Below are 16,515 nucleotides of genomic sequence, written 5' to 3'. Positions count from 1 at the left end.
TTAAGTTCCATCCCCCCTTTTGGGCTGCTATCGGAAAGATATTTATTACTTACTATTTATATTTTTTGCAGTCATTCATTGTAGAAATGTATTTGCTAACTCAATCTTATCATAAAGTCCCTGGTCTGTTATTCAACAATTTTTCAAACAATATATATACTTGCCAAAAGTGTTTTCCTTTCCTTCTTTACCTCCTTCTATAAGAAATTGATTCATTTAGAAAATGACATTGTTCAGGCTGCATATCAGCGGTGTCTTGTATATATTTGGTTTCGCCTTTTCGGCTTATTCTTGTCTCGTGACAGTCCAATTATTTTACGGATGGAGGAACACTCTTAGACCACCAGTAGAAAGGATGTTATTGAAAGGAACATCCTTTCAATAAGAAGAGAGGATTGAAAATCCGTCGTTGGTTCCTCAGATATCCTGTGTTTATATTCCAGCTGTTATTCACAGCCAAACCCTTCACATTTATGTTCCATGGGGGATTGTTCATTACAACAACTCAATGGTTGTGGTGGTTGTTCAAAATAAAACATTTAAAATGTTTAACAGCTCTCCTTCATTGTTAGCGACATTCTTGATTTTGGTTAGTCTCACAGCAGAATCACTCACTAGGGATTCTTAGGAAAATCAATAAATTGTTTAAAGTTCTTTGTTTCCAAATAATGAAACCTGTCAACCCCCTGTTCAATGGACCAAGGATTATTTTCTATGAATGCAATTTATCTGTACAGAGTGATAGCTGCAGTTCAAATATTACCAATTGCAAGTTAACGAACCATCCTTGACACCTGGTGCAGGTAGACTCTAAAATAGCTTCCCCCATCTGCTCTTACCTTAAAGATAGTCCGGTGGGATTTTGTCACTCGGAGATGCAAACCGATATTCAATGGGGTCAGCCTACTTCCAACATAATTTATATGATGATGTGTTGACATCATTTTGGTCTTATTCTCAAACAGTGACCGTCAACCTTGAAAATATATCTTTATATGCCTGATTCATTTCTTGAGAAAGACTGATAGAAATTGCCACAAACAATTATGGGAAAAATGTCAATATACTTCCTTTAATAGTATTTTCATTAATTTGACACAAATTAAACTATAAAATAAATGAACACTTAAATTGAATCACGTATTTCATTCAGTAAGTTATCCTTCTATCTGGCCATCAGGTGTTTCTTGGTGTTTCTCTCAGGTCTTAGAAGGAGGATGAAGCACTTTGGAGCGAAGATGCAAAGCAGCAGGCCATAACTAGAAGCCAGGATGGCAAAGATCTCCACAGCCACAGTGTACTTCCCTGGAGAGCTGATGTAGGCTGGGACGAAGGCCACCCAGACAGCACAGAAGATCAGCATGCTGAAGGTGATGAGCTTGGCCTCATTGAAGTTGTCAGGTAGTTTCCTAGCCAGGAAAGCCAGTAGGAGACAGAGGCAGGCCAGGAAGCCTATGTACCCCAACACAAGACCAAAGCCCACCACAGAGCCCACGTCACACTCAAGGACTATCTTGGGTCCTCGATTCTCCCGAACACCTCTCTCTGCAGGCTGTGGTGGGGCCAGGACCAGCCACAGTACACATATCAATACCTATCGGTTAGGAATTGGAAGACAATGTAAATGGACTGCATTTATGTAGCGCTTTTCTAACCAGTAGCCACTCAAATCCCTTTACAATAACGTTCCCCCATGCATGCACAATTCATACACCGTCGGCTGTGTCAACCATGCAAGGCGACAGCCAGCTCGTCGGGAGCAGTGAGCGTGAGATGAACTAGCAGCCTTCCAGTTACCAGCCAATCCGCTCTACCTCCTGAGCCACATGCCGCCCCCAACAATGGGTTCAGGAATAATTGTTGTGTGTTCTTTAAAAAAGTGGATCTATATGAATATCCCTTTAGCAACAAAATCACCTGAACCAAGGTGCAGAAAGAGATGCCAAGTCTCTGTTGGGCCGGCCCAAAGTAGCGCATGAGGTTTTCCCCGGGTAGCGTGGAGCGAAAGGCCACCAGGACCACCACCGTACGGCTGAGCAGGCAGGAGATGCACAGCACAAAGCTGATCCCAAACAGGGTGTGTCTTAGGGCACAGGACCATGCCACTGGGCGCCCAATGAAGGCCAGGGCACACAGGAAGCACAGCTTCAGTGACACCAGGAGCATGAAGCTGACTTCAGAGTTGTTGGCTCGTACCTTAAGCAAGGAATGAGAGGAGTGTGAAGTCACAGCAGTAAGATATTGCACATCTAAATGAATGAGGTGCATTGTATGTAAAATTAGTTTAATGTTGCCCCAGTTATATTGAAATATTGAAAATCAATGCAAATATGTGGAAGGCACTATAACTAGAATTTACCAACGGTGTGTTTCGATAATATAAGAACGTTGTCAAGGTGCCTGCAGTCATTATTGCTCCAGCAACAGATACAATTGACAGGATTATACCCATGATGTCATTATGGGATAGAAAGTCAACCTGCTGGGGCAGGCAGACTGTATTATCTGAATCCGACCAAAATCTCGCTGGACACCGAATGCAATCAACCGATCCTAGACGTGGGGGATATGTAGAAAGTACAAATATACATTACAGATAGATAATTCATGGAAGAGCTTTTTTTAACATGGTGCATGAGCAAAATGATACAACCAGCACAGTGTGCGTTGTCTCTCTGCAGTACCTGTTTCATTGCTGATTTCCCCCCCGGGACAACGCACACAGTCAAAGCAGCACTCCGGTCGGCCTTTCTGCACAGCCTTTCTTGCACCAGCAGGACAAGGTGTGCTGCATATAGACACAGGTACCTACATTTTAAAAGGCATAAATAAATGCCCTATTACACATTTCAACGTTCAGGGTCAATGTTCGAATTAAAAAAAAAGACACACCCTATCTCCCTGTCCTCCACCCCAGATAACCCTGTCCATGTCGATGTGAAACCGGCCGCCTGAGCCTTCGGACGACACAAAATAGCCGATGTCGACAAACTCCACTTTTCCCTGAGGTGTGACGTGCCAGTTCAGAATGTCAAAAGAGGCAGGCGGGTCTCCGTTTTCATCAAAGTATAACTGTTCCCCCAATGGTGTGGTGAAGTTGACACGTCCGATATACTGAGAAAGCTGGAAAAGGTGAGGTTATTGATATTCTGGAAAATAAAGGATCAGGTGGGTAACTTGACTTATATGATCGGGATTATTTTACCTCATAGGGATGAAAGTTCATGACATCAGGACACTGGCCATTGATTAAGAGCCCGCTTCCAGGCAAACAGGCCAGCATATCCTTGATTGCATGAGCAATAGCATACACAGCCTTATAAACATTGTAGGTTGCTCTCAATTGGGCCACATCTGCATAGATACTCTTCCCCAAAGCTGATAGTCGATGTCAAAGACACATGCAAAATATAAACACAGGGCAGACTAAAGGAACCAATGTATGTAACTCATGAAAATAGAGCAAGCTCCAAATACCTATCTCTTCCGAGCCCAAACAAGGGTTTGAAGTTTTCGCTCTTCCTTTAATATTTAATGAACATCCAAACACTGCTTCCCACAGTTCTGGCTTAAACGGGTCAGGATGAGGTGAGGCATTTGTAGGATGTATATGAGTGAGAAACGAACCCAGGCCAGGCATGTCAGCCTTGCGCAGAGCGAATCCAAGTGTCCCGGCTAAAGAGGGTATGTTGTGAGCAGCAGACACGGCGGCTAGGGTCACCCAGGCGTCATTAGCAAGCCACTGTTTATCTGTTATATTCTGATGAACCACCTCCTCCATCAAGGCCTTGTGAGGACAGAGAACACACTTTATTGTGCCCACACATCTTTTTGGTGTGCTTGAGAGTGTCATCTGTTTTAATCGCAGGTAAATTGTGTGAATTGAATAAACGTATACCTTTGCATCCTGCCCGATGATAAATGTCACCACCACTTTAGCAGAGGACCTCTTTATGGTCTCCACCATGCTTTTCAATTTCTCCTTTGCATAACCCTTATGTAAATAAAAAGGGGGAGATAAAAGTGACAGAGAGAGAAAACGCCAATTAGAGACCAGTAAGATACCAACCATTTACCAATTTGCCCCAAAAAGTTGACAGGGTGACCCCCCCCCCCCCCTCACCAACACTTGACAGCCCACTGATGTCTGCCTGTTGCATTTGTGATTAAAATATCAAAAGAAAGTATAAAAAAAAGTATGAAAAATGAAAGTATCCTCCTTTACCTTTGGAACCACTTGGTGGTAGGCAACACATACTCCAGTTCCCCTGAGCTCCTCCGTTAGTATCTGAATGGCAAACCTGCCAAAGTCATCGTCTGCAGAGACAAGGCCTACCCAGGACCAGCCTAACAGTTGCAACAACTTGGCCATTGCCCGGGCTTGCAAGGCATCGCTGGGCATTGTGCGGAAGAATCGGGGGTACTTCACACTATTACTCAAGCACACGCATGAAGCCATATAACTCACCTAAGGAAATATGAAAAAGAAACAAGGAAACGAGGATGAACCGAAGATGGGCAGGGTGTATAGATTGTGATACAAGGGAAAGCGATCATTTAGGTGGTAACATTTCAACAGGTGCAAAATACAGCCTATAACATTTTGACATCAGTATAACACATGATTTGGTGATGTACAACAAGGTCGCACCCAAGGTAAAAGATTTCACTTCCATTTCCAATTTTTCACTGGCTACCATGCCATGCCACCCCCTCTCAACATTCTGTAAATGGTACATTATAAATTAAATCTATCAATCAAATGTATGATAACTATACGTATAGCAGGATTGATTATTCATTTTGAAAGGTATACATCTACAATATTCATCATGGGCGTTCATATTTCGACCGCCCCTTCGTGACAACAACTGCAGGAAAAGAGATCAGGTGACTCTGCTAGAGAGCTGAGAGAGCTAGCCTGGCCATGAGCATTTTACCGGTGGTACTAATATAATGTTAATACATCGTCCTCACCATTGGTACATCAAACACCCCGAGAGTGTCTGCAATAACCATGGAGGAGGAGGACCTTGCGTCCCCAATGATAACTGGGACAGCAGGGGCAGATTGGCATCCGTCGCCGGCTCTAGAAACCTGAAGGCCGGTCACCATGGTCAAGGCTGTGGAGAGCGTGGTGCTCTCAGCCAGGCAGGTGTCTGCTGCCAGATAGCCCAGTGTCAGGTTGGGTAGGAGGTGAGGGTCACTGTTAATCTCCTCCACTGCAAAAACCATGGTGCGCAGCCAGCGGTATGCTCGCTGGTTAAAACTGGTTGGAATGGATGGAGAACAGCAGTTTGGGAAAGAAAACTGAGACAGTTCTAGGGAAATGTTGAGCAGATAACACATTCAACATCACCTAAATAATTAAATATGACAATTATACAAGTATTGAATCACATGTTGGAATATGAGTCAGAAACGTTTTCATGCAATGGTCCACTTACACAGAGCATGTAGCATTTAACCTGATGCTATCAAACTCCGTCTCAGGCTGTGGTGCCCTCACGTGCACAGGAAACAGACCTCCGATCACTATATCTCCTTTCTGATAAACACTTCCTGAGACGGGCCCCGCCATCAGCTTGCAGGGCCCCCCTTCTCCTGTGACCAACCCATGGAGGCCACAGAGAAACCAGAGCCAGGAGCAGACACACATTACTGGAGAGAAGAGGGCACCTCAGGGAACAGCAAGAGAGAGGATGGTAGAGAGGCAGGCAGACACGATCAGTACAAAGCAAGCAAAATACTTGTAGATATAGATTGATTGTATAATGAAAAACAAAAACACTATTTGCACATAGGAGAAATTCAATAAGGCTTTGCCATATTCCGAATTGTATTTCAAGAGCAAAGATGTATCCTGTACATTAGAGTTGGACTAGAGTTTCCCAAATGTCATGATTATGACATTTGGACCCATTTGTTCACCAGCCAAGATCAATTCTTGGCAGGTAAATGACCGATTAAAAATGCTCTGCATTTGACAAAACATTAAACTTTCACCTGTTAAACACATCTGCTATCTAAATCGATTTAAACATTGCATTAGCATAGAGACCCACTCTGTGCGGGGAATGGATGGTCTATTGGTGCAAAGTAATTTCTTACCATAGAGAGGAAGCAGGGAAGAAGAACCATCTTGTGATATCGGGTGAATGCTGCCTCGAGAAAACAACAGAAACCCGGGCCGGGGGACTTATAATTGTGGAGTAAATTGGTTTGTTATTGAATTAAGTTAGGTGGTAAATTCAGGTCAACAAAGTCATCGAGACAAACCCATGTGTCCTAATTGAAGATGCCTTGGAGAATTGTTTCAAAATAGATGATGCAATTACATTTGCATCATCTATTTCGAAAGAATTCACCAAAGCTGAGGTAATGTAAGCAGAGGCAATGTGATGTTTTTTTTATTATCATAAATGCAGTGTTCAGGCTGCCCTCATATTTTACGTTAAGTGGTTATGAAGCAATATGTCGTAGGACCATTGGGAATGGGAAAGTCTTAAAGATAAAGTTAGCATTTCTTCTATTATTGCACCTATCTGTAACATCACAACAAGGAAATTCTGCCAAGCTCTAAGCTAATTAGCTGTGATGGACTTATATGTGAAAAGATTTCACACAGTCACACATTGATGTAGAGAGGCTACAATATAGAATGAATACTAATAGGTGAGTAGTTGCAAGAGAAGGAGAGTGAGCTGTTTTCAGTATTAACAGGAGAGCAAATCAGACTGCCTCATAGTCTACTAGTTGAGTATTCTATACTAGGATGCCACCTTCTTCTGAGTCAAGCACGATTGAGGCTCACATAGGCATAACCCTGTGCCTTCATTAAGGTCAACTGTACTTACTTTGAAAAAAGTTGCTCTTGCCACGGGGGAAGTGATTTTTTCTGTCCGCTGATAAGACCCCCAGGGACCTGGCACCAAGAGCATCTTCAAACTGACAATAATGATTGATGGGTATTTGAGCAACTATGATGACACCTTGTCTAGGATATGGGGGAAAGTGTAATTCGGGAACTGCAACTGAATCTGCTCTTACTTTGACACTGATTGCATTTGCGTTCTTGAGTTGTCTGACTTATAAGCACTTGTACGTTTCCAGAAGCAATCAGCACAAAAAAGGTAGTTTTTCATTCCCCCAGCTATATTCTTTGGAAACTTAGTTGTGTAGCACTTGTGGGACATGTTCTGATTGTGCATACCTTCATGGTTCACAAAATCACTTTGTCTGTACCTTTTGGTAAAAGCACGTACTAAATGAATTGATTTAAATGAACCAGCAACTGGTGTATGATGTAATTAAATGCATTTCTAACACGACCCCAAATGGTTCTCTGCTAATTGGATTCCTACTATGTCTCTCTGTATGTCAAGACTGATCTCTGCAATACAGTCTCACTCATAAACCAGATCATTTGAGAGTTAAGCAACTGTCCTTGGCGAGAAAGAGAACGATTGAGGGGCTGGCACAGCAATGTAATCACCCACAAAACCATTTAATCATGCTTTAGCTTGTTTTATTAAAATGCATTTGCACCTGCAATCGTATGATTTAATGAACAATAAGAAAGACAAATAGGAAAGGATGTCAATTAGTCTGCTATACAAACTTGCTATATTTGACCACTGGATGGTGATAGTGTGCCACTAAAGGTCCCTTCTTCATATTGCTTTAAGATTCATGACCAACATGAATGATGCATGCACACACACACACACACACACACACACACACACACACACACACACACACACACACACACACACACACACACACACACACACACACACACACACACACACACACACACACACACAAACGTTAACCTTATAGAGTTTGATCATTTGGATATGACCAGATAGACTGCTGAGGTATGCTGTGGAAAAATCTAAGCTGTCATTGGTAAATTAAATCTCCTCTCTTCTATACTCTGAAGGCCTTTCACATTCCAGCAGTATGTGGGGTGGTTCCCTATTATAACAAACCTCAACAGAAATATCAGCATTCTCTTTTTTGCCAGTCCACAGCGGTCGCTAAAATAATATTGAGCGTCCAGCAGAGATGTTATCTCTTGTTCTTGTTCTGAGTAGAGAAATAAAATGCCAGATAAAACGGCCGATAAAACGGTTTTCCCAGGGGATCCCTCGTCACCGAGAAATGAATCGAGACAGCGAGGAGACGGCGAGTATGCAAACAATGTTAGATGTCAAACAGGAAAAGAAAAAAATGGCTAAATGCATTCGTAGCATAGGAAATATAAATCTATCATACTTTATTCTCCATACTCCTTAGTGCGTAATATTCAACTGCAAGGCTTAATTATGTTTTATTGATGGATTGATTGTGTTCATAATGGTCTTGTTGAAACTCTCCCTCCAGTGTCCCCCTTTTCCTGTCTTCACTGGATACAGAAAACAAGGGCTTTGTTAGTTTCTGGTGCGACTTACATGTTATGATAATGTCAAAACCAATCAAGTGTAAAACAATCCATCTTGGCTTCATTGTTTATCACTGTGTGAAAAGGCTGTGTAAAGATAGAAAATAACGTATTATTTTTCTGAAGTGTACAAAACCCTTCAGAAAAAGTCCAAGTAGGATTAAATTAATATGTACTCTCAGTCTGTTAACAGATAAGCATCGGTTGGATAAATAGGTGAAAACTGTTAGATCACTGAAGTTATTTTGTAAAGTAAAGCAAATACAGAAACGTGAGGTTTAGCCTTATAAAGCATGAATATAATGGAAGGGGGTATTGCAATGCTGGATGAGACAAAATAATGGATTATCTGGCTAGTACAATGAGTCAGTTCAAGTTATTTTGAATCATACCACAACAAATACACAAACTTTACAACGCCACAAAAAAACTGGCAGGCTTATTTCTTCTTTTGTCCAGTTTTCTGAGATTAAATCCCTTGGGCTTGTTGGTTTTCCTACATCCTTCCTTGTCCTAAATCAATCATTTTCGTAATTATTCTTGAAGATTGAATGTCATGGAGGAGTCCGACATCCAGGAAACTAAAGGACAAGGAGACCCTTTCCACAATAGGTCCTTTCACTTTGGCTTGGGTTCTTTATTACAAGATCCCAGGAGCCCCGAAAAACTACAGCAGTAATGAAGCAATAATGAAAGCTTGGCCAGAGATAACATTTGTGTATGTACGTGTGTGTGTGTTTGCGTGTGTGTGTGTGTGTGCGTGTGTGTGCGTGTGTGTGTGTGTGTGTGTGTGTGTGTGTGTGTGTGTGTGTGTGTGTGTGTGTGTGTGTGTGTGTGAGAGTGTGTGTGTGTATGTGCGTCGGCCAGTGTGTGCATGTGTGTGTGTAAAGTTATGAGCTAACCATGATTGAAGTTAAGGTTAGTCAATAGAGAACGATTTGAGCCAAAGGTTGACAAATTTGTCTTGCTTCGTTTATTCATCGCTAAGGCCTTATTATCCGGACACCAGCCCTGATTGCTGAGTCTGAATTGCATCGGACTATAGGCCATGCGTTCATGGAAGGGGCTGCTTAGAGCTGTAATCAAGAACTGTAGTTGCTGCCTGTCAACGGCAGTTTGGTGTATTAAAGAGGTGATGGAGACTGGCTGCCTATAGGTACCGCCATGGGAACAGGCTGATGATGCAGTCAGTTGCAAACACAGGGATTTGCAAGGTGGTTCAAAAGGTCACAGTGAATCACTTGTTATTGGGTTTTAAGCAGGAAAACATCTGGTGACTCAAGACAAGCTGGGAAATCACCCAATCTGCGTTCAGATTCTGAAGTCACTTTGTGTAATTTTGTGGCAGTGTAACAATTAACCAGATATTGATTCTCAAGCAGCTTATTGTGCTGTATATGCGCTTGAATATCAGGTCTATATCTGTTTTATAGGTAAGGCCTATGATTGTATTCCCCAAGCAATTCTGTGAAAGGTACTGACAGATTTTATTTGGTCTACTCAGAAGAAAAGCTTTGTTTATATTCTGAGCATAGAAGCTTGCCTTTATTACAACCAGGTGAAAAGTTCACCTTGTATCCCCTTCCTGTTCGTGACATTTGTTGAAATTACTTAAATTCAATGTATTTTGTGGTATTGGAACATCAACATATCTGCCTTTTGGGGACAACGTAAAGACGTCCAAAAATGTCACTTTAATAAAAAATGCATTACATTCATGGGAAAACATCTCTATCCAATTTGAGTATGGTGGTGGTGATAAAAGTCCTGGAATCACCCACATATCCCCCAAGATCCAATTTCCACTCGACTGTTTTTGGCCTCATGCCTGTGGTCAAGTTTAAATACATTCATATATTAGGGATTACTGTGCCGACAGCGTTATGTTGTTTTTCCTTCTTCTGGGAAATGCAGTAATTGTAAACTGCTTTGGATAAAAGTGTCTGCTAAATGCCCGAAATGTAAATGGATTAATTGTATGTACTCATTTCTACTTCTTTATCAAAGATGATACAGCTTGATTTGTATTTGTATTCAACATATCAATGGTCCTATTGGCAATTGACACAAGGGGAAACTAATCTCATTCAGCAAAAATGAAAATAAGGAAAATAAACAGAGATGCTTACAGTGTAAATTATATTTTAGTCATGCAATAACTTTCTTAAGAACATTTCCAGTATTCATGAGAAACAATAGGATTAACAACCATAGTCCTTTATTTATCCCATATAGGAAATACAATTTGTGGGATGAACATATGACTTGAAAGTTTTTCTAGTGCTCAAACAACACAACTCATTTGTTCATTATTTTATGTATAAACACAAGAATTCATCTTGGAAAGTAACATGAAGGTTTACACTTGATCTTCAGTTTAATCAAGTGTAAACCTTAACCCAACCAAATTTGTGAATAATTTAAAATCAGTTTCATGTTTATTTTTTGGTATTCATCTGGCCATCAGCTGTTTCTTGGTGTTTCTCTCAGGCCTCAGAAGGAGGATAAAGCACTTGGGGGCGAAGATGCACAGCAGCAGGCCATAACTAGAAGCCAGGATGGCAAAGATCTCCACAGCCACAGTGTACTTCCCTGGAGAGCTGATGTAGGCTGGGACAAAGGCCACCCAGACAGCACAGAAGATCAGCATGCTGAAGGTGATGAGCTTGGCCTCATTGAAGTTGTCAGGTAGTTTCCTAGCCAGGAAAGCCAGTAGGAGACAGAGGCAGGCCAGGAAGCCTATGTAGCCCAGCACAAGACCAAAGCCAACCACAGAGCCCACGTCACACTCAAGGACTATCTTGGGTCCTCGATTCTCCCGAACACCTCTCTCTGCGGGATGGGGTGGGGCCAGGACCAGCCACAGTACACATATCAACACCTATCGGTCAGGAATTGGAAGACGACTGGAGAGGGTCATGACGACAATGGTTAAGAAAAGGTGTTACATCACGTAGATCTATGTGAACAAACGCTGACATGATTTACCTGAACCAGGGTGCAAATTGAGATGCCGAGTCTTTGTTGCACAGGACCAAAGAAGCGCATGAGGTTTTCCCCGGGTAGGGTGGAGCGAAAGGCCACCAGGACCACCACCGTACGGCTGAGCAGGCAGGAGATGCACAGCACAAAGCTGATCCCAAACAGGGTGTGTCTCAGGGCACAGGACCATGCCACTGGGCGCCCAATGAAGGCCAGGGCACACAGGAAGCACAGCTTCAGTGACACCAGGAGCATGAAGCTGACTTCAGAGTTGTTGGCTCGTACCTTAGGAGGAGGGTTAGTTTTTTATTATTGTAAGGTGCGTTACCTTGTTGTATGCATCCCATTTATAAGATTACATTTCTGTAAAATATAGATAGTATTGTAAGAAAGCATTTATGAACAGTTCACTCCTTACTAAAGGTGTGTGGCGGAAATAAAAGAAGGTAGTGAAGGTGGCAGCAGTCAGTGCTGCCCCAGCAACAGAAATGATTGAGAGGATTATACCCATAATATCATTATGGGATAGGAAGTCAACCTGCTGGGGCAGGCAATCTGTACGATCTGAATTGGACCAAAATCTCTCGGGACACCTAATGCAATCAGTTGATCCTAGAGGTGGGGGAGAGGTAGAAGGTACAATTATACATGATGAAGTGTCATGAAAAAGGGGAGATTGTCAAAGCATACTGAGTGGGTTGTATCTCTGCAGTACCTGTTTCATTACTGATTTCCCCCCCGGGACAACGCACACAGTCAAAGCAGCACACTGGTCGGCCTTTCTGCACAGCCTTTCTTGTACCAGCAGGACAAGGTGTGCTGCATATAGACACAGGTACCTACATTGTGAAAATGGACAGTCTCTCATCAAATTACACTATGTACATTTACCTTCTGATGTTTTCGAATCAGCTATTAACAAGAGTAAAAAAACGTCAGCACACACACCTTGTCTCCCTGTCCTCCACCCCAGATAACCCTGCCCATGTCGATGTGAAACTGACCACCCGAGCCTTCTGAGGACACAAAATGTCCGACGTTGACAAACTCCACCTTTCCCTGTTGTGTCACGTGCCAGTTCAAAATGTCGTATGAGGCAGGCGGGTCTCCGTTTTCATCAAAGTATAACTGCTCCCCCAATGATGTGGTGAAGTTTACCCTTCGTAGGTAGAGAGAAAGCTGACAAAGAATTTCACTTTCATAATTTCAGTTCCGCTTAAAGCATGTGATACTGTCCTTTAAGTGGTAAGGTAAATGTTGTATCCAAAACAATGAATGCACATGTTTCTAACCTGTACATTCTAACATGTAAAACTTGAGGTACCTCAGAGGGGTGTAGCTTTCTGACATCAGGACACTGGCCATTAACTAAGAGACCTCTTCCAGGCGAACAGGCCAGCATATCCTGGATAGCATGGGCAATAGCATACACAGCCTTATAGACTTTGTAGGTGGCTCTGAGCTGGGACACATCTGCGTACGTACTCTCCCCCACAGCTAAGTAAAGATTATACAATAGATGTAAAAGAAACACGGGCAGAGTTGGAGAAAAATTAACAATTCTGCACATTCTTCTTTCTTACAATTGCCTGAGCATACCTATCTTTTCAGAACCCAAACAAGGTTTTTCTGAAGTACCAAATGTAACTCTCAGTGTGCATCCAAACAGCGCCTCCCACAGCTGTTGCTTGAAAGGGTCAGGGTCAAGAGAGAATGTAGCAGGGTGTATTTGAGTCAGAAAATACCCTAGGTTAGGGATTTCCGCCTTACGCAGGGCAAACCCCAGGGTTCCGGCTAAGGAGGGTATGTTTTGAGGAACAGACAGGGTAGCATAGGTGACCCAGGCATCGTTCGCGAGCCACTGTTTATCTGTTATTTTCTGGCGAACCACCTCTTCCAGCACGGCCTGAAGAAAAAGAGAAAGGGACATGTTGCACTCGTTATTGTGTCCATGCAACTAATTTGTGTGTGTGTGTGTACTAGTCTATTCTCTAAACACACATAATACTGTATCTACATGTGGTATGCATTTACCTTGGCATCCTGATCAATGATAAAGGTCACCACCACTTTTGCAGAGGACTTCTTGATAGTCTCAACCATTTCTCTCATCTCCTCTTCTCTGTACCCCTTGGATATAAAACATCAGGAGTCAGAGGGGTTTGGTTCGAGTCACACGTATAGGGGCTCTAAGCTTGGACTCAGTGGTAAATTAAGGCTGTAGTAACTGACAGAGAGAACAGCAGCAGGCCTTTACCCTTGGAACCACTCTGTGGTAGGCGACACATACTCCAGTTCCCCTGAGCTCCTCCATTAGTATCTGAATGGCAAACCTGCCATAATCATCGTCTGCCGAGACAAGGCCCACCCAGGACCAGCCTAAAAGTTGCAACAACTTGGCCATTGCCCGGGCTTGCAAGGCATCGCTGGGCATTGTGCGGAAGAAGCGCGGGTACTTCAGACTATTACTTAAGCACACACAAGAAGCCAAGTAGCTCACCTGAGGGAAAACAACAAAAGCAGAGAGAGGATTCACCATTGAGATTATCGGATTTTACTACTTATTATAAAGCTCCTCAGTGTGATTATGTTATCATAGTTCCCGTTACCATTGGTATTTCAAACACCCCGAGAGTGTCTGCAATAACCATGGAGGAGGAGGACCGTACATCCCCAATGATAACTGAGACAGCAGGGGCAGATTGGCATCCGTCGCCGGCTCTAGAAACCTGAAGCCCGGTCACCATGGTCAAGGCTGTGGAGAGCGTGGTGCTCTCAGCCAGGCAGGTGTCTGCTGCCAGATAGCCCAGTGTCAGGTTGGGTAGGAGGTGAGGGTCACTGTTAATCTCCTCCACTGCAAAAACCATGGTGCGCAGCCAGCGGTATGCTCGCTGGTTAAAACTATAGACAGGAAAGGACAAAAGGACACTTGGAATATAAATAATACGAGACATAGCCCTGTAAATGTCTGACAATAGTGATGAACACAAAGAAACAGGGAAAAGTGTGGTAGGAGGATTACTCAAGGAAACGTGTGACTTTTTCCCCTTTGATTTTGATCTTAAGGTTTCTGCTTACAGAGAACACGTTCCGTTTACCCGGACATCCTGGAAGTCCGTCTCAGGCTGTGGTGCCCTCACGTGCACAGGAAACAGACCTCCGATCACTATATCTCCTTTCTGATAAACACTTCCTGAAACGGGCCCCGCCATCAGCTTGCAGGGCCCCCCTTCTCCTGTGACCAACCCATGGAGGCCACAGAGAAACCAGAGCCAGGAGCAGACACACATTACTGGAGGGAAGAGGGCACCTCAGGGAACAACAAGAGAGAGGATGGTAGAGAGGCAGGCAGACACGATCAGTACAAAGGGTTAACATTTCAGAATGCATCTGCATCAAACAATCTTGTTCCCTTGATAGGAAATAAGACATTCCGATTATTGACTCATAAAAAAAATAACCAAAACATTTGTAAAACTAAAACTCTTTGAGGTTTAAGGTCTGAGTTCTGTTTTCTGTATCCTGGTCGGAACATAAACATATGCATAACAATTGACAGCAATGAGAAATTTTGCGTTAAGAAAAGAGACCCACTTTGCCCCCTGGATTGGCGGTATGTGTGGCAGCGAGACATTTCCTACCACAGAGGAAAGCAGAAAGAAGAACTGCCCTCTGATATAGCGAAAATGTTTCCTTTGGATAGCAGCCACATGGGAGGGGATTTGTCCTCTGATTAAAACTGTGAGGAAGATGACTTTGTTTTTTTTTGCGTTGAGCACATTGCAAGAGAGCAATTTAAGGTACACAAAGCAATTGAGTAAAACCCAAGAGGACTAATTTAGATTGCTGGGGACAATCTTTTTCAAAATAGATGATGCAATTATGATTTTCCTTTCGATGTTTATGTCAGCTGCAATTATTTCATAAATAATTAATTTGATATGTTATTAAAGTGCAACCAAGCCAGAACAACTAATAATTTCACCAAAAGTTCTCAGCATCACAAAAAATCATGGACATTTCTGCGTAGACGCCATGTATATAGCAGAATCAAACAATCACTCTGACCCTCACTATCATACCATATAAAACCCATTCCAAACGAGATGGACTAAAACATGCTTGTATATGTGTATGTGTGTGTGTGTGTGTGTGTGTGTGTGTGTGTGTGTGTGTGTGTGTGTGTGTGTGTGTGTGTGTGTGTGTGTGTGTGTGTGTGTGTGTGTGTGTGTGTGTGCCTGTGTGCGTGTGTGTGTGTGTGGGCCCTGCTGAGTAGGGCGTATGGATTAGAGAGCCCTATTAAAGATGAGAGAAGGGTTAAAGAATGAAGAAGGAGAGAGCTGTCATTTCCAGGAGTACCCTGTCATGTCCCTTATTTAATCAGTGAGTGTTCATCCAATTATACCTTGAGTGTTCCTTCTTGGTCCTCCTCGTGTCCTCTCCTCCTTCCCCTTCCTGGGCCCTCCGCCCTCTCCACCTGATCTCTCTCAAGATCTGTCCTTTGATTTCAGACTTTATTTGGACCCTCGGGCCTGAGGTAGTAAAAGTCGTTTTTGCTGTGATTTGCAGTGATTGCATGAGAGGCATAGTTTGCCTTTTTAACTGTTTGGCCTCCCGTTCCTAGTTTGGTCTTGCCCTCCGCTTGAGTATGAAGGTGACGCTTTAGCTTTACTATCTGGTCTCGCACTACTTCTCCCTCTTAAAAAAGGTCATTTTAATCACATGAAAAAAAATGGCAACCACTTATTTTCCATTTCATGCCTTGTACATTTTTCTGAAGGTAGGAATGCCTGCTTCCCGGTTTTCTTTACTCTCCAAACATGAATGTGTTTGTGCATGTGTGTCAATGTCCATGATTAGTTTGAGATGAATGTGACATTGACCTTGGGTTTTGGACAGAGATGGATGGAGCTGGCTTGAGTTCCAGGACCCTCCAGCGAGCGCTGAGCAGCCAGCCCCAGCTGTGCATCATCCCCCGAGGGGGCACATTCCGACAGAACTCCAGGAACTGCACACATCTGGGACCTGATCCACAGAGAATGGGGATTTTGATAGGAATTGTATCCCATTCGATCCCTTAAAAG

The 16,515-nt window shown here is 43.0% G+C and overlaps 1 pseudogene; it reads right to left on the bottom strand.

Annotated features, from left to right (window-relative positions):
* Positions 1-1,165: 1,165 nt before the first annotated feature.
* Positions 1,166-14,646, bottom strand: LOC115561124 (uncharacterized; annotated as a pseudogene).
* Positions 14,647-16,515: the final 1,869 nt, after the last annotated feature.

This window comes from Gadus morhua, chromosome 16 (assembly GCF_902167405.1).
Source record: "Gadus morhua chromosome 16, gadMor3.0, whole genome shotgun sequence".
NCBI lineage: Eukaryota > Metazoa > Chordata > Actinopteri > Gadiformes > Gadidae > Gadus > Gadus morhua.
Note: the sequence above shows the minus strand (reverse complement) of the source record. Positions and strands in the feature narration are given on the sequence as shown.